Source organism: Chiloscyllium plagiosum, unplaced genomic scaffold, assembly GCF_037043375.1.
Source record: "Chiloscyllium plagiosum isolate Xiang-an unplaced genomic scaffold, Cpla_swu_hap1 HiC_scaffold_42, whole genome shotgun sequence".
NCBI classification, from domain to species: Eukaryota; Metazoa; Chordata; class Chondrichthyes; order Orectolobiformes; family Hemiscylliidae; genus Chiloscyllium; species Chiloscyllium plagiosum.
Window position 1 is genome coordinate 23,024,773 of NW_028270180.1, and position 27,736 is coordinate 23,052,508.

General features: G+C 48.4%; 1 protein-coding gene across 5 annotated transcripts in view; it reads right to left on the bottom strand.

The window, feature by feature from the left end:
* The window catches only part of LOC122542603 (casein kinase I-like), a 229,237-nt gene extending 204,825 nt beyond the window's left edge, over window positions 1-24,412 (bottom strand). For all 5 annotated transcript variants that reach the window (XM_087982098.1, XM_043680562.2, XM_043680561.2 and 2 more), the window contains exon 1: window positions 24,274-24,412. The gene's annotated coding sequence lies outside the window, so the exon portion shown is untranslated. The remainder of the gene's footprint in view (window positions 1-24,273) is intronic.
* Between the last annotated feature and the right edge of the window lie 3,324 nt (window positions 24,413-27,736).

The window sequence follows — 27,736 nt, forward strand, 5'->3', positions numbered from 1 at the left end:
GTATCAGTGGTACTGAGATGGTTGAGAGCTTCAAGTTCTTCGGAACAAATATTACCAACAATCTATTCTGGTCCATACACATCGACACTAAGTGGCTAAGGAAGGCTAAGGAAATTTAGCATGTGACAAATTCTCATGCCAATTTTTATAGATGCATCACAGAAAGCATCTGATCCGGATGTATCACAGCTTGGTGTGGCAACTGCTCTTTTCAAGATCACAAGAAATTACACAGCACAGTCTATCACGCAAACCAGCCTTCAATCCACCGACTCCGACTGTACTTCCCACTGCCTCAGGAATGCAGCCAACACAATCAAAGACCCCCTCCCACTCCAGCTGTACTCCCTGTGGTCAGGCAGAAGATACAAAGTTTGAAAACACATTCCAACAGATTCAAGAACAGCTTCTTCCCTGCTGTTATCAGATTTTTGAATGAACCTCTCCTATATCAGAGTTGGTCTTTCGCTGCACATTCTCTGCAACACTATATACTGCATTCTGTTCTATTGCCCTGATGTACTTATGTAAGTGAGATGTTAAGGGGCTAACTTGCTCTGCTGACCTTCAAGAAACTGGATGCCACGGGGTAGGGAGGTACATTTCGCTGTCCTGCAGGTAGAATGTAAAAACAACTTACACGGTCATCTCCTACTATTCAGAGTAAGTTTACATTATCATCTCCTATTCAAGATCAATAAGACCATTGCAATTAAAATTCTGACTACATCCTACAGTTTCAAAAAATGATTTACATCAGATCTTGCCATTAAGGAATAATTTATATTAAATTGTTTCTGGAAATGATCAAGTCACTGCATTGTGTCTTCAAAGGCATGTGATTATGGGGAAGTGGCTAGGGGAATTGTCTTGTGGGCATTACTGACTGTGATGCGAGATCTTGTTTCAAGGAAGAACTGGCCCATTTGTTCAGGGAGCTTCTCTTACATGCTTCGCAAGCATTGCGAAGAGTGCTAAGTGATCCTCCACAGCTTGTACGTGCTTCATAAATTTTGGCTGTTCACAGAAGTTGGCATATTGCAGCTGCATGGTGTGTAAGAATCTCAAGAAAAAGAACCTAAGGTATCATTAACCTAGTTAGTGCGCAAAACAAGACTTTTCACTGTATCTCAGTACATGTGACAATAATGAAACAAATCAAATCTTTTGGGAGACCTGAAAAGCAGTCTTGCCTCAGCATTCTGCAACTACACAGTACAGCAATGCTAAACACCCGAGGTTAAAGATTCTGGTCAGATAGAATCCAGGTTTTTTTTTTTTTAAGAGTCAGAATTTTATTGCAACTTTCAACTCCCCCAAACTGACTACTGTTCTTTATATAACACACCTCATTCCCACCTAATTAACACCTTCCTTTGCTCCCAGTCAGGATGGCGGGTGGCCCCATCCCATGTCCACCGCCTAATGAGCCACTCTGCCACAAGTTTAGAAGACTGAGAGGGGATCTGATTGAGACGTATAAGATTATGAAAGGATTGGACACTCTGGCAGCAGGAAACATGTTTCCGCTGATGGGTGAGTGCCGAACCAGAGGACACAGCTTAAAAATACCGGGTAGACCATTTAGGACAGAGATGAGGAGAAACTTCTTCACCCAGAGAGTGGTGACTGTGTGGAATGCTCTGCCCCAGAGGGCAGTGGAGGCCCAGTCTCTGGATTCATTTAAGAAAGAGTTGGATAGAGCTCTCAAAGATAGTGGAATCAAGGGTCATGGAGATAAGGCAGGAACAGGATACTGATTGAGGATGATCAGCCATGATCATATTGAATGGCGGTGCAGGCTCGAAGGGCTGAATGGCCTACTCCTGCACCTATTGTCTATTGTCTAAGTAACTGAATACGGTCTGTACAGGCCAGCCTGGACCAAAGTGCTTTCCTGCCCTGAAATGGCAGTCAGAAAAAGGTCACATGACAGAGCCGAGTGGGTGAAACCCCACCAGGGTTTTCTCTGAAGTGCTATTCACAAATGGACACCTAGCGCATTTAAATAGCGCCTTTAACAGGGCGCCACACCACCTTTCATACAAAGGTTTGCAAACCAAATGGTGAACTACTTAATTTTATAATTTTGTTCATGGGAGGTGAGCATCGCTGCCTCAGCCAGTGTTTCTTGCCAGTCTAAGTGCCATTCAGAAACTGATGGCGAGCTGTCTTCTCCAGCTACTATCCTTGGAATGGAGGGAGACCCACAGTACGGTCAGGAAGAGGGCTCTGGGATTTTGACCCAGCAACACTGAATGAACAGTGACATAGTGCTCAGTCAGGATGGACTGTGCCTGGGAGGGGAGCTTGCAGATGGTAATGTCTGCTTTTAGAAAGTGAGGACTACAGATGCTGGAGATCAGTGGCGAGAGTATGGTGCTAGAAAAAGCACAACAGGTCAGGTAGCATCCGAGGAGCAGGAGAATCGACGTTTCGAGCATAAGCCCTGCATCAGGAATGAGGCTTGTTGGCCGGGAGGCTGAGGGATAAATGGGAGGGGGGTGGTGGGGGGGGGTAACTGAGAATGCAATAGTTAGACAAAGGTTGAGGAGAAGGTTATAAATCAGAGAGGAAGGTGGAGTGGATAGATAGGAAGACAATGGATAAGTCAAGATAGCGGTGCCGAGTTGGAGCTTGGGACTAGGAATACGGTGGGGGGAGGGGAAATGATGAAACTGGTGAAATCCACATTAATTCCCTGGAATTGCAGGGTCCCAAGGTGGAAGGTGAGGTATTCTTCCTCCAGGTGTCAAGTAGTTAGGGTTCAGCAATGGAGGAGGCCCAGGACCTGCATGTCCTTGGTGGAGTGAGAGAGGGAGTTGAAGTGTTCAGCCACTGGGCAGTGGGTTTGGTTGGTGCAGGTGTCCTACAGATGTAAGTTGGCAAACTGCCTCCCCAACGTAGAGGAGAACACATTGGGTACAACAGATACAGTAGATGACATTTGTGGAAGAGCAGATGAATTTCTCCTTACCTTGCCCATCTGCAGGTTAGTGGTTACTGGTTTGGCAGGTGCTATCAGAGGAGCCTTGGTGAGTTGTTGTCAGGACAGTTGACCAAAAGCTTGATTAATCTGGTTATGAGTTTGGACATGCACAGCCAAAGTTTAGATGACCCAAACATAATGGAGAACTGAAGTTGGCAGAAGGGGGTAGTGAAATGAAACTCTGCAACAACTAAAGGTGGAAAGTCTACCAGTGGTTCACGTGTTGGCGCAAAACCAATTCAAATTAGCAACTGCATTCAACAAAGTGTAAGTGGCTGGATTGAGACCTGAAAAAAATTCTCACTCCTGATATTGGGACCAGATGTCGTGTGTGCGTGTTTTATTGGGGGGTGGCGGTGGGGTGGGGGGAGGTGGCTCATGCAGAGTTATAACCTCCACTCTCAATTCTAACACTGAGCAAACTGTGTTTTCACATTCTTCAGCCCAAGTGTAAAGATTTACGTACAAGATGAGATTTCAAACTCAAAAGGTGGTGCTGCTGAATGTGCAATTTTTGTCTGATGCCATTTGTTTCCTTAATTCCTTTCCACTGAATGAAATCTCTGCAGTGATGAGTTGAGTGTTGATGGAAGCAGTTTCTATTTATGAAAGTAGGCAGCAGCCTCTGAAGCAATTTTAATTTAGCACAACATTGTTTTTTTTTTAACATGCTGCTTTTCCTTGGCCTTTGTATCTTTAGTGGTAAAAGAAGGGGTGACAACAGCTCAAACTGTCAGAGGACAAGTGCCTGTTACATTTTGACTGCCTGTTTTAATAAAAAGAAAATCGACAGTGAAAATCACAGGGAACCCAAGGCATTGTCACAGTGAAGGTGGGATCAATCATGTTACAGCATTGACAAAATGCACATTACAACAGAACAACCTGTATACGGGGAATTGAGGACAAGAGTCAGGATGTCATGTTGCAGCTTTATAAGGCCTTCGTTAGGCCACACTTAGACTATTGCATTCAATTCTGGTTGCCACATTACAGCAAAGATGTGGAAGTTTCAGAGAGGTTGCAGACCTGGGCGGCACGGTGGCACAGTGGTTAGCACTGCTGCCTCACAGCGCCAGAGACCCGGGTTCAATTCCCGCCTCAGGCAACCGACTGTGTGGAGTTTGCACATTCTCCCCGTGTCTGCGTGGGTTTCCTCCGGGTGCTCCGGTTTCCTCCCACAATCACAAAGATGTGCAGGTCAGGTGAATTGGCCATGCTAAATTGCCCGTAGTGTTAGGTAAGGGGTAAATGTAGGGGTATGGGTGGGTTGCGCTTCGGCGGGGCGGTGTGGACTTGTTGGGCCGAAGGGCCTGTTTCCACACTGTAAGTAATCTAAATCTAAATCTAAATCTAAAGAGGTTTACCAGGATGCTGCCTGGATTACAGGGTGTGAGCTACAAGGAGAGGCTAGAAAAACTCGGGTTCTTTTCTCTCGAGCGGTGGAGGCGGAGGGGAGACTTGACAGAGGTTTGTAAAATAATGAGATGCATAAATAGGTTCGACGGTCAGAATCTTTTTGACAGAGTTGAAATGTCTAATACTGAGGGACATGCATTTAAGGTGAGGGGGGGGATGTTCAAAGCAGACGTGAGGGGCAGGTTTTTTTAAACAGAGTGGTAGGAGTCTGGAATGCAGGGGTGATGGTGGAGGCACAAGCGATAAGTGCATTTAAAGAACTTTTAGATAAACACACAATTAGCAAGAAATGGATGGATATGGACCAAGGGCAGGTAGAGGGTATTAGGTTCACTTGGCGTCATGTTTGACACAACATTGTGGGCCGAAGAGCCTATTCCTGTGCTGTAAGGTTCTAAATTCTATTTTCTATACTTATATTAGAAATCATTTTGCTAATACAGACAAATCTATCACACTGAGCATGAACTGCAAGCACACTGGCATTTGTCCATCTGCTAATATCAGGTATATGTAATTCTTCTATAACACAATGGTTGCATTCTTGCGCAACCCCATGTTCTAGAAAAATCACGCTTTTGAAATAGCGCTTAATCTGTTGTAATCACTTTACAGCCACACACCTTTTAAAAGTTTGTGCTTTAGAAATAGTGTCTCTAATACATCAATTGTGTTACAGCGAATTCGCCTTAACTAAACATGCTATAGCAGAGACTTGTAAGCGCCTGCAATCAATGCTTCTAAAACACTAAAGCAATGGCTTTAGGTGTGAAAGTATCTGATTAAGAGTTCTTAATCCACGAATATAGAATCCAAACCCATGACCACTTCAATCTGGAAGGATAAGGACAGCAGATATATGGAAATACCAAAACCTCCAAGTTCCTCTCTAAGTTACTCACCATCCTGACTTGGAAATATCATTCCTTCACATCACTGGGTCAAAACCCTGGAATTCCCTCCTTCAGGGCATTCTCAGTCCACCTACAGCACGTGAACTACAGCAGCTCACCATCACCTTCTCAAGACCAATTAGGTACTGGCAGTAAATGCTGATCAGACAGCGGCACCTACATCCCATGAGTGAATTTTAAAAATTACTAATGCTATTCCTCTTAGAGCCACTTCTAAATGTAAGCAGATGTTGACACTGCAAAGGAAGGTGCTATGACCGGGTGCATGGTGCAGAGGCGGCCAGGATTCTGCCTGATTCACTGCTGCAAGATATCGACGAATGAGGAGGGTCAAAAAAAAAAATGCACCTTCGCCACCACATTTTAAAAAAATTCTGGGTACGCATCGTCGCTACTCCATCAGCAGCAATGTCAATGCAACACAGATATCAACACATGGAAGGCCCTCATTCAGAAGACACCAACTTGGAGGACACTCCTGTGTGAAGGGATACAAATCTTTGAGAATTCCCATCAGCAAGAGGAAGCACAGAAAAGAAACTGGAGAAAGGAATGTTCAAGGTCAAGGGTAATTCCTAGATAAACACCTGCCAGATGTGAGGTTCGAGTTGTGGCTCTAGGATTGGGCTCAGCAGCCACACAAGGCCTCACAGAACCCATGAGCAATGACGCAGAGTTTCTTAACTGGACAATTATTCTCATTCATGAGGAACTGCTGCCACCACTGAGTTCAGACAGTCTATTTGAAACATTGTCCATTTCTTTGCACAGCAGAATTATCTGGCATCAGTTCTAAATTGTCCTTTTCTTCCATGCTCCCCAGGCAATGTCCATTTCACATTTAGTGTCATGGAGATGTACAGTATGGAAACAGACCCTTTGGTCCAACTTGTCCATATCGACCAGATATCCCAACGTAATCTAGTCTCATTTGCCAGCACTTGACCCATATCCCTCTAAACCGTTCCTATTCATATACCCATCCAGTTCCCTTTTAAAGGTTTATAATTCTACCAGTCTCCACCACTTCCTCTGGCAGTTCATTCCAAATATGCATCATACTTTGCGTGAATAAGTTGCCCTTTCGCTCCCTTTTAAATCTTTCCCCTCTCAGCCTAAACCTATGCCCTCTAGTTCTGGACTCCCCCAACCCAAGGAAAAGACTTTGTCTATTTACCCTATCCATGCCCCTCATGATTTTATAAACCTCTATAAGGTCACCCCTCAGCCTCTGATGCTCCAGGGAAAACAGCCCCAGCCTGTTCAACCTCTCCCCATAGCTCAAATCCTCCAACCCTGGCAACATCCTTATAAATCTTTTCTGAACCCTTTCAAGTTTCACAATGCAAGTTCACAGTTCCTTGAAAGTGGAATCACAGGTAGATAGAATGGTGAAGGCGGCATTTAATATGCTCTCCTTTATTGGTCAGAGCATCAAGTATAGGAGTCGGGAGGTTATGTTGCGGCTGTACAGGATATTGGTTGGCCACTTTTGGTACAGTGTGTGCAATTCTGGTCACCCTAGTTACATTACTATTGTATTTGCAATCTGGTATAACCCATCACATCAGCTCTCACTCAGATCTCTAAAGTGAGAGAATAATCCAGTGACACGTGGGAAGAAGTTAGTGAACAGAACTGAGCACAATACTCAAGATCTTCAGATGGAACGCCAGTAAGTTAATAGTTTTAACTCATTTGAGACCTCGGGACACCCTCAGGGGAATGTGCTCAGTTAACTTCACAACTGAGTTCCTCAACGTCTTGATGATGACTCCCCCAGTATCAACAGTAGACGTCTCATGCTCCAAGGTTGTAGTTTTCATGGGAAAACGGAGAGACACCTGTGATGTTATTCCAAAAATAAATCAGGACAATTCCCAGAGTCCCATGCAAACAGCAGCAATGCTCATAACAGTCACACAGTACAATAGTTTATAAAGTAGTCATCTCCGCTCATCCATACAACCTTCAAACCTATTACACACTCCCTCATCAGCACTTCCTAAACCGCGTCGTCTACCACCAAGGACAAGGAAAGCAGACAAATAGGGAAATCCACCACCTGCAAGCTCCCCCTACATCGCTAGCCACACTCACCATCCTGACTTGGAAATAATATCACTGCTCTTCCACTGTCACTGGGCCAAAATTCTGGAACTTCACCCCACAACAGTACCGTGAGTGCACACCACATGGATTGCCATGGTTCAAGAATGCAGCTCACCACTATCATCCCACGGGTAAGCAGGGAAGGGCAGTAAGAGCTGGCCTAGCCAGGAAAGTCTGTATCCTGTGGATGAATAGTGAAGGAAGAACCCAGCGCTCTTCCATTTTCTCCCCTTAAAGAAGCTTGCCAACTGGGTTCTTGATTGTTCATATACCAATTACCCAATGAACTAGCCAATAAATTACAAGGAAGTGTGTACATGGCTGCGGGTGGGACAGGAAAACTAGGGTGCTCCCTCAAGATTGGAGCTGTTGTGGCATTGTGGTAGTTTCCCTACCTCCGAGCTAGAAGGCTCCATAGTAGTACTGAGGAAGAGTCACTTAACCCGAAATGTTAATTCTGATTTCTATCCGGACAGTAGCTACCAGACGTGCTGAGTTTATCTAGCAATTTCTGTCCTTGTTTCTGAACCAGAAGGCCCCCACAGCATTGTGCAAACGGAGGTCTCAGCTAGGTACTAGTCCCACCTGCTGCAGAGGTGCGTGATGATGCTGTGCCTTTAACAAGGTTATGTTATCCTTGGTTTTTTTTCCTCAGGAGGTTATAAAAATACAGGTTCCGAAAAGTCTGGGCTTGGATGGGTTTTAGGGCCAATTTGATTATAGCTAACAGATACTGCCTCAAGCAAAAGGCTTTCACGTTAAAAAAAAATGTACATTGAAAAAGGAGTAGCCAGTTCTCCCCGCTCAGCTTTCCTTTGGTTTGGTTTTGGGCAGTCTGGCTGTACACTGAAAGCAGTCAGGCAGTTTCAAAGCTGCTGGACCGAAAGAAGCAGGTCCATGCTGATATCTCTCTGATTTTTCTCCTCTAAGACCCTGTGTTTGATTTTACCTTTTGTGTCAAGGGGTGTTTATGGGGATTGTTGCTAGTATTTGGAACAATAACATTAAGTTGGGATAATCTGTTGGGTTTTCAGATAGGTTAAGTTATTCAGTATTTTGTTCTCTTTTGTTTGTGTTTCATTCGGAAATCTTCTAAATAGATTCTGTTTTGTTTAAAACTACATTGTTTGACCAAAGGCATTCCTCCTGGAATACCCATGTTATACCTGCTTAAAACAGCGAGCAAAGTTAGGGTCTGGGCTACTTTCTTGAAATGTTTTGAGGGGGGTCTGGCCTGGTCCATAACATGTATAATAATGTTTCTACACAGGCTGACTGAGAATATCTATTTCCACAAAGCCAACCTTGCTTGAAACTTGTTTATTGGCATGTTCTTCATTAACAATAGAAGTTAAGCATTTTAGCTCCCATCATGTTATCCAGTTTCCCCCTCTCCATTCTGAAGCTCTGCAGCAGGCCTGTCTGAGTCCCATTCAACCCAAAAAGAAAGTCCAACTTTGAACGTTGCCCAACATAACTTAAAGGCTGATATGCTAGAACACGTCTTGTTATTGGTCTGAATCACTGACAATGTTTCAGATATTGATGCACATTTAGTGTAGACTGTATTGACCATCCAAGTGGGCATCGTCATTGTGGGATAATTAATTTGCATTTAGCATCTCTTCCTTAAAGCAATCCAAAATCCACATTGGCTTTTCTAACACCCATCCCTGGGGAATAGTTGTTTAAACAGACGGTGGGGGGGGGGGGAATAGTTGTTTAAACAGACTGGTGGAAAGCTTCAAGAACTTCAACTCCAGAAGTCCTGCCTTGAGTCAATGATTTGGTTGGCCCCACGCATCTCTGGAATCGCAAGATGAGTTTTCCGATAAACTGCTGCTGGAAACCTGGGAGATCATAAGTCTTCCCACCTACAGACTCCCATCCCCACTACTCCAACTCTCGCTCTCCTGCAGTCATTCAGTTCCTATTTAGTACGGTCTTGCATCATCCAAGGAAAGAAAGGAGGCAGACAATCTGGTGAAGAGGCTGCTGCACAGAAGCAGTTTCCAATCCCATACTGTCTTTTGCAACCTTAAGACATCACAAAGCACCTTTAAATCAATGATGTACAGTAATTGTTGCAACACTGGCACAAAAACATCCAGTAACAGCAGGACAATAACATCGAGACAATCTTCTTTTACAATGTCGGCTGAGGGACACACAATCAGTAAACCAGGAGAACTGATATCCATTATTGAAAATATTTTGTATCCATCTGACAGAGTGTCGGGGACCTGTTTGATGGGGTCCTGAAAGGAGACACCTCAAACAGTCTTCCTCTAATAAGGCACCAACAGTGTCAGCCTCAATCATTTGCACTGCAACCTCCGAGTGGGACTCGAACCCATAATCTGCTGATTCAGGAGGAGAGCGTGTTGCTCACTGAGTCACCGCAGTACATCATTAAAGATGTGTGACACATTTTTCCAATGATTATTGAGCTCATCAATCACTTTGAGTCAATGGTAGCCATGGTGTGGAGATGCTGGCATTCCAGCACCTGAAGGAGGAGCAAGACTCCAAAAGCTGGTGTTTTCAAATAAACCTGTTGGACAATAACAGGATGTCGTGCAATTTTTGACCTTTAGAGTCATACAGCATAGAAATAAATCCTTTAGCCCAACTTGTCTATACTGACCTGATATTCTAAACTGATCTAGACCAATTTGCCAGCATTCGGCCCATATCCCTCTAAACCCTTCCTAATTATACATCCACCCAGAAACCTTGAAAATGCTGTAATTGAACCTATCTCCACCACTTCCTCTGGCAGCTCATTCCATACATACACCACCTTCTGCGTGAAAAAGTTACCCCTCAGGTCCTTTTTCAATCTTTCCCCTCTCACCTCAAACCTATGCCCTCTAGTCGTGGACTCTCCCACCTTAGGAAAAGATCTTGACTATTCACCCTGTCCATGCCTCTCTTAACTTTATAATTCTCCACATGGTCACCCCTCAGCCTCTGACGCTCCAAATAGCCATAGCCTATTCAGACTCTTCCTCCAGCTCAAACCTGGCAACGTCCTTGTAAATGTTTTCTGCACCCTCAGGTTCAACGTCCTTCACATAGAAGGAAGACCAGAATTGTACACCATATTCTAAAAGTGGCCTAACCAATATCCTAGGAGAAAGTGAGGACTGCAGATGCTGGAGATCAGAGTCGAGAGTGTGGTGCTAGAAAAGCACAGCAGGTCAGGCAGCATCAAAGGAACAGGAGAATCGACGTTTCAAGCATAAGCCCTTCATCAGGAAACCCTGATGAGCACCTAATGCCCGAAACATCCATTCTCCTGCTCCTCGGATGCTGCCTGACCTGCTGTGCTTTTCCAGCACCATACTCTTCACGCTAACAAATATCCTGTATAGCCGCAACAATGACATCCCAACTGTTATGCTCAACATTCTGACAAACCAAGGCAAGTATGCCAAAAGCCTTCTGCACCACCCTGTCTGTGACTCCACTTTCAAGGAACTTATACTTTATCCTCAAAATGGTTTCAATGGTTTCAGCTGCAGCACTGACGTCAGTTTGTTTTTTGATTAACCACAATTATATTTTCCAGTTTCATAAGGAAGCAATAGGAATGCAGACTTGTATTATATTGATCACAGATTTTTAATACTGTAATAGTTTTAGTGTCCGTTTTCACACGATCAGCACTTTCTCCCTACACTTGACTCCTGATCAATCAATATAGCTTGTCAGGAAACACTGGCATTTCTGAAGAGATTGCAATAAGTGCCCTAGCTCTCACCAGGCCTCAGTACTCGGCTCCTTGCAAACGCAAGAGGTTGGACTCAGGAGAGGAACGAGAGTCAGTCACAAAACATCTGTCTGCCCCACCAATGATCTGCCTCTATGATAGGAGATCTAGAACTTGAGAAAAAGAGGGGGATGATTTAAGAAAAGAAATTGGGGGAAAAAAGCAAAATAACAGCTAAAACAGGATGCCTCAGAGGATGTTAATCCTTGCACTGGCTTGAACTTTAATGTAAAAGCTGCTGAAACCAAGACTAAGTACGGCATCCCGGAGATCAGTTTCAGGATCCTCTTCTGTTTAATACAGGCCAATATGAACAAACACTTTCAAACAGCGAGTGGTAGGATATGGAATGCACTGCCTTTGAGTGTGTGGTGACAGCAGGCTCAAAGCATTCAAGATGGAATCACACTCTTATCTGGAAAGGATCAATGCGTAGGATTGTGGGAAAGGGGGGTGTGGAGAATGATATCAAATGAAATGCTCATTCAGAGAGCCAGACTGACGTGACAGGCTGAATGGACTCATTCTGTCTTGCAACAATTCTGTGCATTCGTATAGCAGGAAAATATTTACAAGAATTCCAACCCCACGTTTTTCCTTTGCACCTTTCTTGAGCCTGAGAAACGTATTGATGACAGGAGACTATCAGAGTTATTCCAACTTGTACAAGAGCAACTGACACCCCCCCTTTACTTCTCTCTTCTCAGAGACTAATTCGTCAGCTTTGACTGTTAGAAACCTGGCATGCACTCACTCTGGGAGCTGGCAATTCACAATGTACCACCAGCCTGGCTGATCTACACAAAAACTGTTAACCTTTCAGTATGGGTAACCGTGGTAATTAACATGTTTCACATTCCATGTTACACTTAATCAATGCCAAGTTGTAGCAAGAACCCTTAAAGCATCAAACAGGCACACAGGGCATGCCTGGCTATGTAAAATGTTGAGGAATGTACACATTCTGAAGGAGGAGTAAACACTTAGAGGCCAGTATGTAGAACATGGAAACTGTGAACCCTGGAGTGAGTACAAAGGATCAAAAAGTTTAAAGGTAACAGTCATGGTTTCACTTGACCGGAATTACTGCTGCTTCACCTCCTGTTCAAATGTCAGTGAATTGAGAAGGTATTGTTTCCAATACCAGAGTGTATGCCATTTGGCCTGTATTAAACAGAGAAGGCCTGAAACTGATCTCCGGGATGCCCTACTTAACACTCTCAGTTTCAGCAGCGTTTAAACCAAAGTTCAATCCAGTGCAAGGTTTCATCCCCTCCTCTCAGGCATCCTATTTTAGGCGTTATCTGTCAACATGGATCCTTGTCAGAAATGCAACATGAGAGAGAGAGTGCAATATTACAGTTTCCACCTTTCATTCACATTCTAGTGGGCAGCCTCAGAACCTCTTATTCCACAGCCATAGGCGAAGCAAAGATATCAAGCTGTTCTAGACCAAATAGTCATCGTGGAAAACCAGAGATGTTTTCAAGTGACAGGTACAACACCTGCACAGGTACATGGGGACTTGGGCTTTATTCTCAGGCTTCTGCCCCAGTTATGGAGAGAGCTTCCTCCAGGTTCCAATGATCTTCCCTAATACCCTGAATTCTCTAGCTGCTGCAAACTCAACCATGTCCAGTTGAACTGGACTGTGGATTCGCCATTCCTACCTGATACCACATTGCTGTATTAGAGGAAAGAATTGGTGGGAATACCATGGGCTTCAATGAGTTGGCAATCTTGATAGTACAAGTTGACATGCACCAACACAAGGAACTGAACAGCAACCTTCAATGAGGCGCTTTTCTCTGATTCTATCAATGGGCAGGTTCATACCAGAGTATGCTTGACTTCAGCAGTAAGTGGGTGGTGAATACAATAAGTTTGCATTTTTGTAGCTAAAGGTTGAGCTTGTGCCATACAAAATACCAACCATTAGTCGGTATCATCGCAGAATCCTTACAGTGTGGAAACAGGCTATTCGGCCCAACAAGTCCACACTGACCCTCTGATGAGTAACCCACCTAGACCCATTCCCCTATCCTATTACGTTACATTTTCACTGACATGTACCTAGCCTACGCATCCCCTAAACACTACGGGCAATTTAGCATTGCCAATCCACCTAACCTGCACATCTTTGGACTGTGGGAGGAAACCAGAGCACCTGGAGGAAACCCATGCAGACACGGGGAGAATGTGCAAATTTCACACAGATTGTCGCCTAAGGCTGAAATCGAACTAGTCCCAGGTGTTGCAAGGCTATATATATAAATAAAGATATGTACTTTAATCCTGAGGGAGCCCTGAATTCAGATACATGAAGTTGAAATCTAACGATAGCAGCTGGGAGATTAAATTCAGTTACATTTGTTGCAAAAATGATTCACAAATTACCGTTAGGGACCAAAATCTTCCATCCTTACGCAGTCTGGCCGACGTGCAACTCGAGAGCCACAGCAGTGTGTTTGACTCATGACAGTTCCCTGAAATGGCCCAACCAATCAATCAGTTACTTCAAGAGGTCTGACCACCATCATCTCAAGGACAATTAGAGATGGACAATAACCATCGGCCTTGTTAGTCATGCAAAGAACAAAAAACAAAAACACAAAGCACATGGAGAAGCCTCCAGTAATACCCTCAGCCAGTTCCAGCAAACCTTAAGGTCCTTCCATCAGGACAGTCTCAATACTGGTACTGTTACGCATTCAGTACCAATCCTCACACAAATTCTGCAATGGAAGTTCCTCGTAATTAAAATTCTTTTACACACAAAATCATGTCACTGATGTACTTGAGGGATTATTTGGGAGAAAATCAAATTTATTCCTTCTTCAAGATTACCTTTTCGATAAATTACAACGTTCTTCCAAAACACAATGAAGGGAACAAAGACATATTGCCTGCTTTGGTTTGCCTGACATTCCCAAAATTAAGACTAGATTTGCCTTTTCTGAGTTGATGATTCTTAATTGATTCGGAGTCCATTACAAAAATATCTTAATGGCTCAAAAGAGGTTTGAGACATCCAGTAGTCACAAGTAACCAAATAAAGGCAATGGTACCCCGATTATAGAGAGCAGAATAGAGTTACCTTTCTAGCTGATACAAACAGGACACTGACCATAAAGTCTTTGTCACAACAAAGGAACAACAACTTCAGGTATTGCTATGTCATCATCCCCAGTGCTAAAGGACCATAGGCATAGACGGCAATCTCTGGGAATGTGTGAATAATCAACTGATCAACTAAGCTGTAGTATCAAGTCATCACAAAGACCTGCTGATTTTACACGTGACAGTTCTACATTCTACGCAGAAGCATGGACACAGCAACAAACTGTGGCGTTAACCCTGCAGCCTCTCGTAAGTAGCAAATGCAACAGCTTGTGCTTATAGAGGCATCTGTAACACAGTCGGGTGCCCCAAGGCACTGCATAGATGTGTCAAACAAGAAAACTGACATTAATCCAAAGATACAAATAGACATGTCCTCTATGTCTCCAGATGCTCTTACAGGTCAGTCAACCAGAACTCCAGCTTGTGGAAGACACCTGCACTGACTCTCAATTACCCTTTGTACTTTCAGGCTAATACTGGCACTCCTTCCCCAAGGCCTCATTGAGACCACCTCTGTAGGCTCTCCTCAACACCCCACTATCACTGCAGAATTCACAGCCCTTACCTTCCCATCCAAAACAAACTGCATTGTGACTTTGCACACCTAAACCACTCCCCTCCTCAGACCCAACCTCATTCTTCCATTGGTAGTTGTACCATCCACGCTCATGTCCCATGCCACTTCATTCTTACAGCCGTGTTCTTCAAGAACATCAGAACCAGGAGCAGGAGTTGGTCATCTGGCCCTTCGAGCCTGCTCTACCATTTAATAAGATCATGGCTGATCTTTTTGTGAACTCAGCTCTCCGCTTATCCACGTTCTCATCGTATCCCTTAATGCCTTTATTGTTCATAAAAAACTCTCAGCTTTAAAAGCATTGACTGAAGGAGCATTAACACTTAACTGGGCAAGGAATGCTATAGATTTACAGCCCTCCATGAAGAAGCTCCTTCTCAAGCATATGGTCTTCTGGCTTTCATTCACAGGGGGATCGAGCTTAAGAACCGAGAGGTTTTGGTGTAGTTTTACAAGTCCCTGGTGTGACCACACTTGGAATATTGTGCCCAGCTCTGGTTGCCCTACTATAGGAAAGATACAGAGGCTCTGGAGAGGGTGCAAAGAAGGTTTACCAGGATGCTGCTGGACTGGAGGACTTGACTTACGAAGAGAGGTTGACTAAGCTCAGACTTTTCTCCCAGGAGAGGAGGAGGAAGAGAGGTGATCAAGGTATACAAGGTAATGAGAGGCATGGATAGAGTCAATAACCAGAGACTTTCCCCCCGGGGAGGATTGACTGGCACGAGGGGTCATAGTTTTAAGATATTAGGAGAAAGGTATAGAGGAGACATCAGAGGAAGGTTCTTCACGCAGAGAGTTGTGAATGTATGGAATGCGCTGCCAACTGTGGTGGTGGAAGCAGAGTTATTAGGGGCATTTAAGTGGCTGCTGGACATGCCACTTAAATGAATTGAGAGGTGTGTAGGTTAGGTTATTTTATTTTAGGTTAGGAATAATTCTCGGCACGACATCATGGGCCAAAGAGCCTGTTCTGTGCTGTACTTTTCTATGTTCTAATCCAGTCCTAAAACTGCTCCCTCTAATCTTGAGGCTATGCCCTCTTGTCCTAGTTTCACCCACCAGACAAAACACCAGTTTAAACACCACCTGAACCCTCACACCTGTTCATCTCACTTGCTGTGGTTCAGCAGTCATTTACCTCAGACTTCTAAAGCAACTCAGGATATTATTCTCCTTTAAAAAGGACGCAACATAAATTCAAGTTGTAACTTCCCTCTGAGCTTGAGTTTGTTCAGTTAGTTATTTTGAGCCTGGTTGATTCGCACATTAACTCTGCCTGTCCTCTTTGGTCATGCTTTGTACTCCATTAGTACATGAAGCCAGAAGAGGAAACAAAGGGAATGGACACCAGCTAAGGCAGGCAAGAGGAGTGACAGCCAGGCTTACTATTTTAAAATAAAACTGAATACCCTGGCATAATTACCAGGATTACTAAGCCAATGCTGGAGCTGATATTATGGATGCAACTCAGTACTGGCATAGTGATTCATGAGGGACACAGGATCCAAAAGGTGAGAGAGAACTGCATTCTCAGTAATCAGTCAATTCTAATAGTTTACATTAACTGCTTCAGTTTCAATAGATCACCAGAACTCAAAATAACAGATATTGAAAACCATTCACCAGGAACATTATTGGCAACAATAACACAGCTGAAGACTCCAGAGTCATTCAGAACGGAAGCAGACTCTTCAGACCAAAAAGTCCACACCAACATTGTTTCCAAATTAAACTAAACTAGTCCCACTTGACTGTGTTTGGCCCATATCCATTCAAACCTTTCCTATTCATGCACTTATCCAAAGGCCTTTTAAATGTTGTAACTGTACCCACATCCACCACTTTCTATGGCAGTCCATTCCACATATGAACCACCTCTATATAAAAACAGTTGTCCCTCATGTTTTAACTCATACCTACACTTTCCATTTGAGAAAACTGCACTCTTTACAACACCAGGGACCATTTGGCCCCACCGCCCATGGTGGTATGCTCCAACAAGCCTTTTGCCTCCCCTTTTCCTCAGTCTCAACAGAACCTCAAATCACTTTCTCCCACATCTGCTTACTTAGCTTCCCCATGAACAAACAAACCATAATTTAATAAATCTGGCCATTTCAAATACTTTAATACAATGGCTTTGCCTTCCATCGGGGCAAGGCTGAAGGAATAAATAATAGCTTCACCCTGGCAGAGGGCTGGAGGATGGACATTGTCAGGTCGAGTGCTACCACTCAGAAAAAATGCCAGTCCTTCTGCCACCTGTTCCCCCCTCATGAAGCCAACCTGCCACCCCATCACCCCCACCCCCACACAAACATAATACCAGTACTTCCAAGGCAAAGGAGCTTCTCAGAATTAATAACCAAAATATTAATATAGACGTGTGCTCCACCTTCACCCAGTTGGCAAGTCGATATTTTCCTCCATTTCCCAATTCACAGCTTTAAAAATTAACTTAAAAAGAGATTAAATTTCTCAAGCAGTGAACTTGATAGTAAAAAACGTAACAAGATATCCAATACTGAGCTGAATCACCACTGCAGTTTATTTCTGCTGACTGTAATTCTTCCCTCAGTCGTTCAACTCATATTTTTAACCTCCTTCCAGTCCTATTCCCACGCTCCCCCTCTCAATCAGCATGCCACCTGCTCCCACATTTGGCAGCCAATACTTGGCTCTGATCTGAGTCAACTTTTCCATCATCATCTATACTGGCATTCTTCACCCGACTACCACTGACTCAACCAACCTACCTAAGCCAGCTTTTATCTTTGTGCCCGCGCACTGCCAGCTCTTTCAAATCACTCATTTCCAATCTTAACACTTAACTTACTTCATATTCCCTACCTGAAGTTTCCTATCCAAATTGCACTTCAAATCCAAAAACAGTACCTTGAAAAATAGGTTTCACAGAACAGAAAGCATGAAAACGCCAAAGGAGACAATTAATAGAAGCTACATTGCAATATTTCAGACCCAAGCAATACCACCACCTGGATCACTTTTTCCTCACACCCCTCTTCTCGTCACCTACTCCCCGTATGCTCACTCCCCCTCTCCTCGCCACCCCCTCATATGTTCCCTCCGTCTCTCCTCTCGTCAACCCCTCCCCCTACCCTCATTCCCCCGTACGCTCTCTTCCCCTCTCCTCTTGTCAACCCCCTGCCCCTCACCACATTCCCCCCCCACCTCCTCTCATCTCTCACGGCCCCTCCCCCGCTCCCACCCCCCATATGCTCCCTCTCCCCTCTGGTCGTCGACCCCTGCCCTTCCCTCCGACCGTCTGCTCCCGCCCCCTTTCCATGTCCCCCCCCGACCCGTACACTGCCTCCCCCTCTCCTCGTTACCCCCTCCTTGTACACTGCCACCCCCTCTCCTTGTGCCCCTCCTTGTACACTCCCTCCTCTCCTCGTACCTCCTCCTTGTACGCTCCCTCCCTCACCTCGTACCCCCTCCTTTTACACTGCCTCCTCTCACCTCGTACCCCCCTTGTATGATCCCTCCCCCTCACCTCGTAGCCCCTCCTTGTACACTGCCTCCCCCTCTCCTCGTTACCCCCTCCTTGTACACTGCCACCCCCTCACCTCATACCCCCTCCTTGTACGATCCCTCCCTCACCTCGTACCCCCTCCTTGTATGCTCCCTCCCTCACCTCGTACCCCCTCCTTGTACGATCCCTCCCTCACCTCGTACCCCCTCCTTGTATGCTCCCTCCCTCACCTCATACCCCCTCCTTGTACACTGCCTCCCCCTCACCTCGTACCTCCTCCTTGTACGCTCCCTCCCCCTCACCTCATACCCCCTCCTTGTACGCTCCCTCCCCCTCACCTCATACCCCCTCCTTGTATGCTCCCTCCCTCACCTCATACCCCCTCCTTGTACGCTCCCTCCCTCACCTCATACCCCCTCCTTATACGCTCCCTCCCCATCACCTTGTACCCCCTCCTTGTAGACTGCCTCCCCCTCACCTCGTACCCCCACCTTGTATGCTCCCTCCCTCACCTCATACCCCCTCCTTGTACACTGCCTCCCCCTCACCTCGTACCCCCTCCTTGTACGCTCCCTCCCTCACCTCATACCCCCTCCTTTTACACTGCCTCCCCCTCACCTCGTACCCCCTCCTTGTATGCTCCCTCCCCCTCACCTCGTACCCCCTCCTTGTATGCTCCCTCCCCCTCACCTCGTACCCCCTCCTTGTACGCTCCCTCCCCCTCACCTCGTACCCCCTCCTTGTACGCTCCCTCCCCCTCACATGGTACCCCCCTCCTTGTACACTGCCTCCCCCTCACCTCGTACCCCCTCCTTGTACGCTGCCTCCCCCTCACCTCGTACTCCCACCTTGTACGCTCCTTCCCCCTCACATGGTACCCCCCTCCTTGTACACTGCCTCCCCCTCACCTCGTACCCCCACCTTGTACGCTCCCTCCCCCTCACCTCGTACCCCCACCTTGTACACTGCCTCCCCCTCACCTCGTACCCCCTCCTTGTACGCTCCCTCCCCCTCACCTCGTACCCCCACCTTGTACACTGCCTCCCCCTCACCTTGTACGCCCACCTTGTACACTGCCTCCCCCTCACCTCGTACCCCCTCCTTGTACGCTCCCTCCCCCTCACCTCGTACCCCCTCCTTGTACGCTCCCTCCCCCTCACATGGTACCCCCTCCTTGTACACTGCCTCCCCCTCACCTCGTACCCCCTCCTTGTACACTGCCTCCCCCTCACCTCGTACCCCCTCCTTGTACACTGCCTCCCCCTCACCTCGTACCCCCTCCTTGTACGCTCCCTCCCCCTCACATGGTACCCCCTCCTTGTACACTGCCTCCCCCTCACCTCGTACCCCCACCTTGTACGCTCCCTCCCCCTCACCTCGTACCCCCACCTTGTACACTGCCTCCCCCTCACCTCGTACCCCCTCCTTGTACGCTCCCTCCCCCTCACATGGTACCCCCTCCTTGTACACTGCCTCCCCCTCACCTCGTACCCCCTCCTTGTACGCTCCCTCCCCCTCACCTCGTACCCCCTCCTTGTACGCTCCCTCCCCCTCACATGGTACCCCCTCCTTGTACACTGCCTCCCCCTCACCTCGTACCCCCTCCTTGTACACTGCCTCCCCCTCACCTCGTACCCCCTCCTTGTACACTGCCTCCCCCTCACCTCGTACCCCCTCCTTGTACGCTCCCTCCCCCTCACATGGTACCCCCTCCTTGTACACTGCCTCCCCCTCACCTCGTACCCCCACCTTGTACGCTCCCTCCCCCTCACCTCGTACCCCCACCTTGTACACTGCCTCCCCCTCACCTCGTACCCCCTCCTTGTACGCTCCCTCCCCCTCACCTCGTACCCCCTCCTTGTACGCTCCCTCCCCCTCACCTCGTACCCCCTCCTTGTACGCTCCCTCCCCCTCACATGGTACCCCCTCCTTGTACGCTCCCTCCCCCTCACCTCGTACCCCCACCTTGTACGCTCCCTCCCCCTCACCTCGTACCCCCTCCTTGTACGCTCCCTCCCCCTCACCTCATACCCCCTCCTTGTACGCTCCCTCCCTCACCTCATACCCCCTCCTTTTACACTGCCTCCCCCTCACCTCGTACCCCCTCCTTGTATGCTCCCTCCCCCTCACCTCGTACCCCCTCCTTGTACGCTGCCTCCCCCTCACCTCGTACCCCCTCCTTGTACGCTGCCTCCCCCTCACCTCGTACCCCCTCCTTGTACGCTCCCTCCCCCTCACCTCGTACCCCCTCCTTGTACGCTGCCTCCCCCTCACCTCGTACCCCCTCCTTGTACGCTCCCTCCCCCTCACCTCGTACCCCCTCCTTGTACGCTCCCTCCCCCTCACCTCGTACCCCCTCCTTGTACGCTCCCTCCCCCTCACCTCGTACCCCCACCTTGTACACTGCCTCCCCCTCACCTCGTACCCCCTCCTTGTACACTGCCTCCCCCTCACCTCGTACCCCCACCTTGTACACTGCCTCCCCCTCACCTCGTACCCCCACCTTGTACGCTGCCTCCCCCTCACCTCGTACCCCCTCCTTGTACGCTCCCTCCCCCTCACCTCGTACCCCCACCTTGTACACTGCCTCCCCCTCACCTCGTACCCCCTCCTTGTACGCTCCCTCCCCCTCACCTCGTACCCCCACCTTGTACACTGCCTCCCCCTCACCTCGTACCCCCACCTTGTACACTGCCTCCCCCTCACCTCGTACCCCCTCCTTGTACGCTCCCTCCCCCTCACCTCGTACCCCCACCTTGTACACTGCCTCCCCCTCACCTCGTACCCCCTCCTTGTACACTGCCTCCCCCTCACCTCGTACCCCCTCCTTGTACGCTGCCTCCCCCTCACCTCGTACCCCCTCCTTGTACGCTCCCTCCCCCTCACCTCGTACCCCCTCCTTGTACGCTGCCTCCCCCTCACCTCGTACCCCCTCCTTGTACGCTCCCTCCCCCTCACCTCGTACCCCCTCCTTGTACGCTCCCTCCCCCTCACATGGTACCCCCTCCTTGTACGCTCCCTCCCCCTCACCTCGTACCCCCACCTTGTACGCTCCCTCCCCCTCACCTCGTACCCCCTCCTTGTACGCTCCCTCCCCCTCACCTCAAACCCCCTCCTTGTACGCTCCCTCCCTCACCTCATACCCCCTCCTTTTACACTGCCTCCCCCTCACCTCGTACCCCCTCCTTGTATGCTCCCTCCCCCTCACCTCGTACCCCCTCCTTGTACACTGCCTCCCCCTCACCTCGTACCCCCTCCTTGTACGCTCCCTCCCCCTCACATGGTACCCCCCTCCTTTTACACTGCCTCCCCCTCACCTCGTACCCCCTCCTTGTATGCTCCCTCCCCCTCACCTCGTACCCCCTCCTTGTACGCTGCCTCCCCCTCACCTCGTACCCCCTCCTTGTACGCTGCCTCCCCCTCACCTCGTACCCCCTCCTTGTACGCTCCCTCCCCCTCACCTCGTACCCCCTCCTTGTACGCTCCCTCCCCCTCACATGGTACCCCCTCCTTGTACACTGCCTCCCCCTCACCTCGTACCCCCACCTTGTACGCTCCCTCCCCCTCACCTCGTACCCCCACCTTGTACACTGCCTCCCCCTCACCTCGTACCCCCTCCTTGTACGCTCCCTCCCCCTCACCTCGTACCCCCTCCTTGTACGCTCCCTCCCCCTCACCTCGTACCCCCTCCTTGTACGCTCCCTCCCCCTCACATGGTACCCCCTCCTTGTACGCTCCCTCCCCCTCACCTCGTACCCCCACCTTGTACGCTCCCTCCCCCTCACCTCGTACCCCCTCCTTGTACGCTCCCTCCCCCTCACCTCATACCCCCTCCTTGTACGCTCCCTCCCTCACCTCATACCCCCTCCTTTTACACTGCCTCCCCCTCACCTCGTACCCCCTCCTTGTATGCTCCCTCCCCCTCACCTCGTACCCCCTCCTTGTACGCTGCCTCCCCCTCACCTCGTACCCCCTCCTTGTACGCTGCCTCCCCCTCACCTCGTACCCCCTCCTTGTACGCTGCCTCCCCCTCACCTCGTACCCCCTCCTTGTACGCTGCCTCCCCCTCACCTCGTACCCCCTCCTTGTACACTGCCTCCCCCTCACCTCGTACCCCCTCCTTGTACGCTCCCTCCCCCTCACCTCGTACCCCCACCTTGTACACTGCCTCCCCCTCACCTCGTACCCCCTCCTTGTACGCTCCCTCCCCCTCACCTCGTACCCCCTCCTTGTACGCTCCCTCCCCCTCACCTCGTACCCCCACCTTGTACACTGCCTCCCCCTCACCTCGTACCCCCTCCTTGTACGCTCCCTCCCCCTCACCTCGTACCCCCACCTTGTACACTGCCTCCCCCTCACCTCGTACCCCCTCCTTGTACGCTCCCTCCCCCTCACCTCGTACCCCCACCTTGTACACTGCCTCCCCCTCACCTCGTACCCCCACCTTGTACACTGCCTCCCCCTCACCTCGTACCCCCTCCTTGTACGCTCCCTCCCCCTCACCTCGTACCCCCACCTTGTACACTGCCTCCCCCTCACCTCGTACCCCCTCCTTGTACACTGCCTCCCCCTCACCTCGTACCCCCTCCTTGTACGCTGCCTCCCCCTCACCTCGTACCCCCTCCTTGTACGCTCCCTCCCCCTCACCTCGTACCCCCACCTTGTACGCTCCCTCCCCCTCACATGGTACCCCCTCCTTGTACACTGCCTCCCCCTCACCTCGTACCCCCACCTTGTACGCTCCCTCCCCCTCACATGGTACCCCCTCCTTGTACACTGCCTCCCCCTCACCTCGTACCCCCACCTTGTACGCTCCCTCCCCCTCACCTCGTACCCCCACCTTGTACGCTCCCTCCCCCTCACCTCGTACCCCCACCTTGTACGCTCCCTCCCCCTCACCTCGTACCCCCACCTTGTACGCTCCCTCCCCCTCACATGGTACCCCCCTCCTTGTACGCTCCCTCCCCCTCACCTCGTACCCCCTCCTTGTACACTGCCTCCCCCTCACCTCGTACCCCCTCCTTGTACGCTCCCTCCCCCTCACATGGTACCCCCTCCTTGTACACTGCCTCCCCCTCACCTCGTACCCCCTCCTTGTACGCTCCCTCCCCCTCACCTCGTACCCCCACCTTGTACACTGCCTCCCCCTCACCTCGTACCCCCTCCTTGTACGCTCCCTCCCCCTCACCTCGTACCCCCTCCTTGTACGCTCCCTCCCCCTCACCTCGTACCCCCACCTTGTACACTGCCTCCCCCTCACCTCGTACCCCCTCCTTGTACGCTCCCTCCCCCTCACCTCGTACCCCCTCCTTGTACACTGCCTCCCCCTCACCTCGTACCCCCACCTTGTACGCTCCCTCCCCCTCACCTCGTACCCCCTCCTTGTACACTGCCTCCCCCTCACCTCGTACCCCCACCTTGTACACTGCCTCCCCCTCACCTCGTACCCCCTCCTTGTACGCTCCCTCCCCCTCACCTCGTACCCCCTCCTTGTACACTGCCTCCCCCTCACCTCGTACCCCCTCCTTGTACACTGCCTCCCCCTCACCTCGTACCCCCTCCTTGTACACTGCCTCCCCCTCACCTCGTACCCCCTCCTTGTACACTGCCTCCCCCTCACCTCGTACCCCCTCCTTGTACACTCCCTCCCCCTCACCTCATACCCCCCTCCCCGCACTCCCTCTCCCTCTCCTCGTCCCTCTAACATCACCCCCCCTCCATACTTTCCCTTCTCTCCCCATCCTCTCCCTTGCGACCTCCGTATCTCTCTCTCTCTCTTTTTCTCTCCCCCAACTCTTTTTGTCTCTGCCCCATTCATTCACTCACTCCCTCTCTCCCTCTGCCCCTCCCCGGGCCGGGGACACTCACCGGGTGTCGGGCCGGCTCTGGCTCCGCTCGGTGCCGCCGTTTCTCTCCGGTGTCCCGGGTTTTTCTCTGAGATTGTTTCCTGGGATTTTTTTTTCCCTCCTCCTCCTCCGAAAGACAAGGAAAAGCTCCAGGAGCGAAACCGGAAGCCCGACCGCAATCGCTTCCGGGTCTGTGACCCCAGTGTGGGCGGGGCGCTGTGAGGTCACAGGTCAGCACATGGCCCCATAGAGGCCTTGCTCTTGGAACTGGAACCAGTGGGCCCTGGTTAACCTGGGGCTCAAACTCTGCATTTCCAACTCACAGCATCAAGATGAACAAATATTCTTCACTTTTTCAAAATTATTATTAAAAATGCAGTGGACCCAATGACTTCCTGCCAAGGCGTTATGGGTCCCAAGAGCCAGATTCCTTTTGTTCAATATCAACTCCCCGCACTTTTTCTCAATCTAACTGAATTGACACCCCCATCCCCTCCCAATCTCTGCATTTGCCAAAGATCCATCCTTTTGCTGCCCAAACATTTGGATCATTCACACCATAAACGAAAACAACCTCTTGCAACCCATTTCATCACCCGATTAGACCAGGGCTGATCTGTACCTCTATTTACCCGACTTTCCACCTCATATATTGATATTTCAATATGGGAAGGTGCTCTTGTCCTCTTAATCATCATAGAATCCCTACAGTGTGGAAGCAAGCCATTAAGTCCTCACCGACCCTCCAAAGAGCCTCCTACCCAGACTCACCCCATCCCTGTAACCCTGTATTTCTCATGGCTAACCCACCTTGCCTGCACATCTTTGGATTGTGGGAGGAAATCGAAGCACCTGGAGGTAACCCACTTAGACACAGGGGAATGTGCAAACTGCACACAGACAGTTGACTGTGGATGGAATCAAACCTGGGTTCTGCTACTATGAGCCATCAGTGCTATCATGCTGCCCCTATAACTACACTAGTCATCCATTAGCCCAGGCTATTGTCTTACATCGTATGGCTTTATAATCATTAAGAGAATCAATAGTCATGGGTAAAAGATAGGAAATTGAAGTTGAGGACTATCATGTCAGCCAATATGTGGGAACACTATCCCCTTCAAGCCACTCTGACGTGTCACTGGGTCAAAATCCTGGAATTCCCTCCCTAACGGCTTTGTGGGTTAACCCACAGCAGGGGTTTAAGAAGGCAGCTCACCACCTCCTTCTCAAGGGTGATTAGGGATGGGCAATAAATGCTGGCCATCATTCTGGAAAGGAATTAAAAGAAATTCCCACCAAAGCTGATGGCTAGCATGTGTTGATTGTCATAAAAAGCCATCCAGTTTACCAATATCTTTAGGGAGGGAAATCTGCCATTCTGATCTGATGTGATTCCTGACCCACAGCAATGTGGTCGCCTCATAACTGCTCTATAAAATGCCCTGGAGTGAAAATTAATTACAGAACAATGAGGGATAGACAACAAAAGTTGACCTTGCTCGTGACACCTTGATCCATTGAAAATATATCAAATTATCCCAATTCAGCAGAGTTGAGGGAGGTAGGAAAGAACCAGCAAGCAGGATCTCAAAGGATTTCTCCCAGTCACATGTATAGAATAAGAAATAAAGAGCAGATGAATGTGTGGCTGCAGAGATAATGCAGGAGAGAGGGCTTCAGTTTCTTGCAACATTGGGACTAATTCTAGGAGAGATGAATGCTGTACAGCCTGGCTGTGTTGCACCTGAACAGAGTCAGCACCAATGGGTATTTGCTGTGACAGGTGCATGAGAACCAGGACGTAATATTTGAAAGGAGAACCTAGAGAAAAATAGATAGTATGAGAGTACAAAATTGTAACATAATTAGTGAAGTCAGAATAAGATGGAATGAAATAAGATTTAAATTAGCTTTACTCAGCAGGTATGGGAATGCATGCAAAGTGCAGTAAATAAGACTGTGGGGCTGCAGTTGCAGATAGCAGCACAGGATAGTTGTGTTGTGGCAATGATAGAGACCTGGTTGAAAGAAGCACAAGACTCCATGACTCTGTGACACGATATTAAATATTTCTGGATAGATAACATTAAGGAAATATAGGGAAGGCTAAAAAGGAGGGGGTGGAGGGTGGAAGTATTGACTAAGGAATTCTGGACTAAGGAATTAAGAGATGTTCCACAATGGCCAAGACCAGAATCTGTTTGGGAAGAGTTAAGAAACATTACAGGCATTGCTATACTGCTGGGTGTATTCAATAAGCCACCCATATTGGAAAACTTGTAGCGGAACCCATTAGCAAGGAAATTACAGGGAAGTGCAATAATTACAGAATAGATATAACAGAAGAACTTCAATTATCTTAATATAGATTGAGATCAGAATAGCGTGAAGGATGGAGATTGCCAAGTGTTTTCAGAGTGAATTTAGGATAATTTTCTACAATGGTATGTCAATGGAAAGGAAAGATTATTGGATCAATTCTGGGAAATGAAATGTACTAAAGGGGTTGACAGTAAGGGAATATGTAAGGAAGAGTGATCATAATATTGTTAGGTTTTATTTGACTACAGAGAACATCCTTTCGGCAGGAAATTCCAACATCCTTACTGAGACTGGCTTACATGTGACTCCAGACCCACAACAATGAGGTTGACTCTTAACTATCCCCGAAATGGCCTAGAAAGCCAATCCACTCAGAGGCAACCAAGCATGGACAACAATCCACAACTCATCAAGAATAAAAATAAAGGAGCCATCCATTAGATCAACTAGATCAACTTTCATATAGTGAGAATGGATCTGGCCCAGGCAAATTGAAACCACAATTGAAATTGGCTGGTAAAATGCTAACAGAACAACAGCCAGTTTTAAACAAGAGATGGTTGAGGTACAGTGAGAACATGCATACAGCCTACAGGAGGAAAAGTAGGACAAACAATTGCAGAATTTTCTTCATGAAAAGAGATATAAAGGACAGGAATCTGTACATTTTCTACCTTCTGACTGGCAGTGCTCAACCATATTAATGCCACAGGAACAAATTGGAGTCGGGACTGAAGCAGAAACAGAGACAATCATTACCAAGGAAACCAGGTTAAAAGGCCTGTCTACATTTGCCCATACATCGGCCCAGTTCTGAGGTTGAATATATGATGCTGTAACAATCCTACAGCCACCACATCATCCTCACTCTCCATAACCCACTCTAATACGACCAGTATTCAGAAGCTTTGTAATAACATTGGAATGTCTTTGAGAAGATCATAAATCTATAAAAGGAAATACATCACTTAATGTTTAAAAAAAAATTATCCTCTAAACAAAATAAACAAACTCATCTTCCCATTGACAGCTGTATCAAAATCCCTGCTGAGTAGTATTTCTTGAAAGATAGCCAAGAATTCACATGATTCCATTGAACAATGGTGCCAACAAATCCTCCTGTGCAGGGTATATTAAAGCATTTGAAGACAGCATATTGT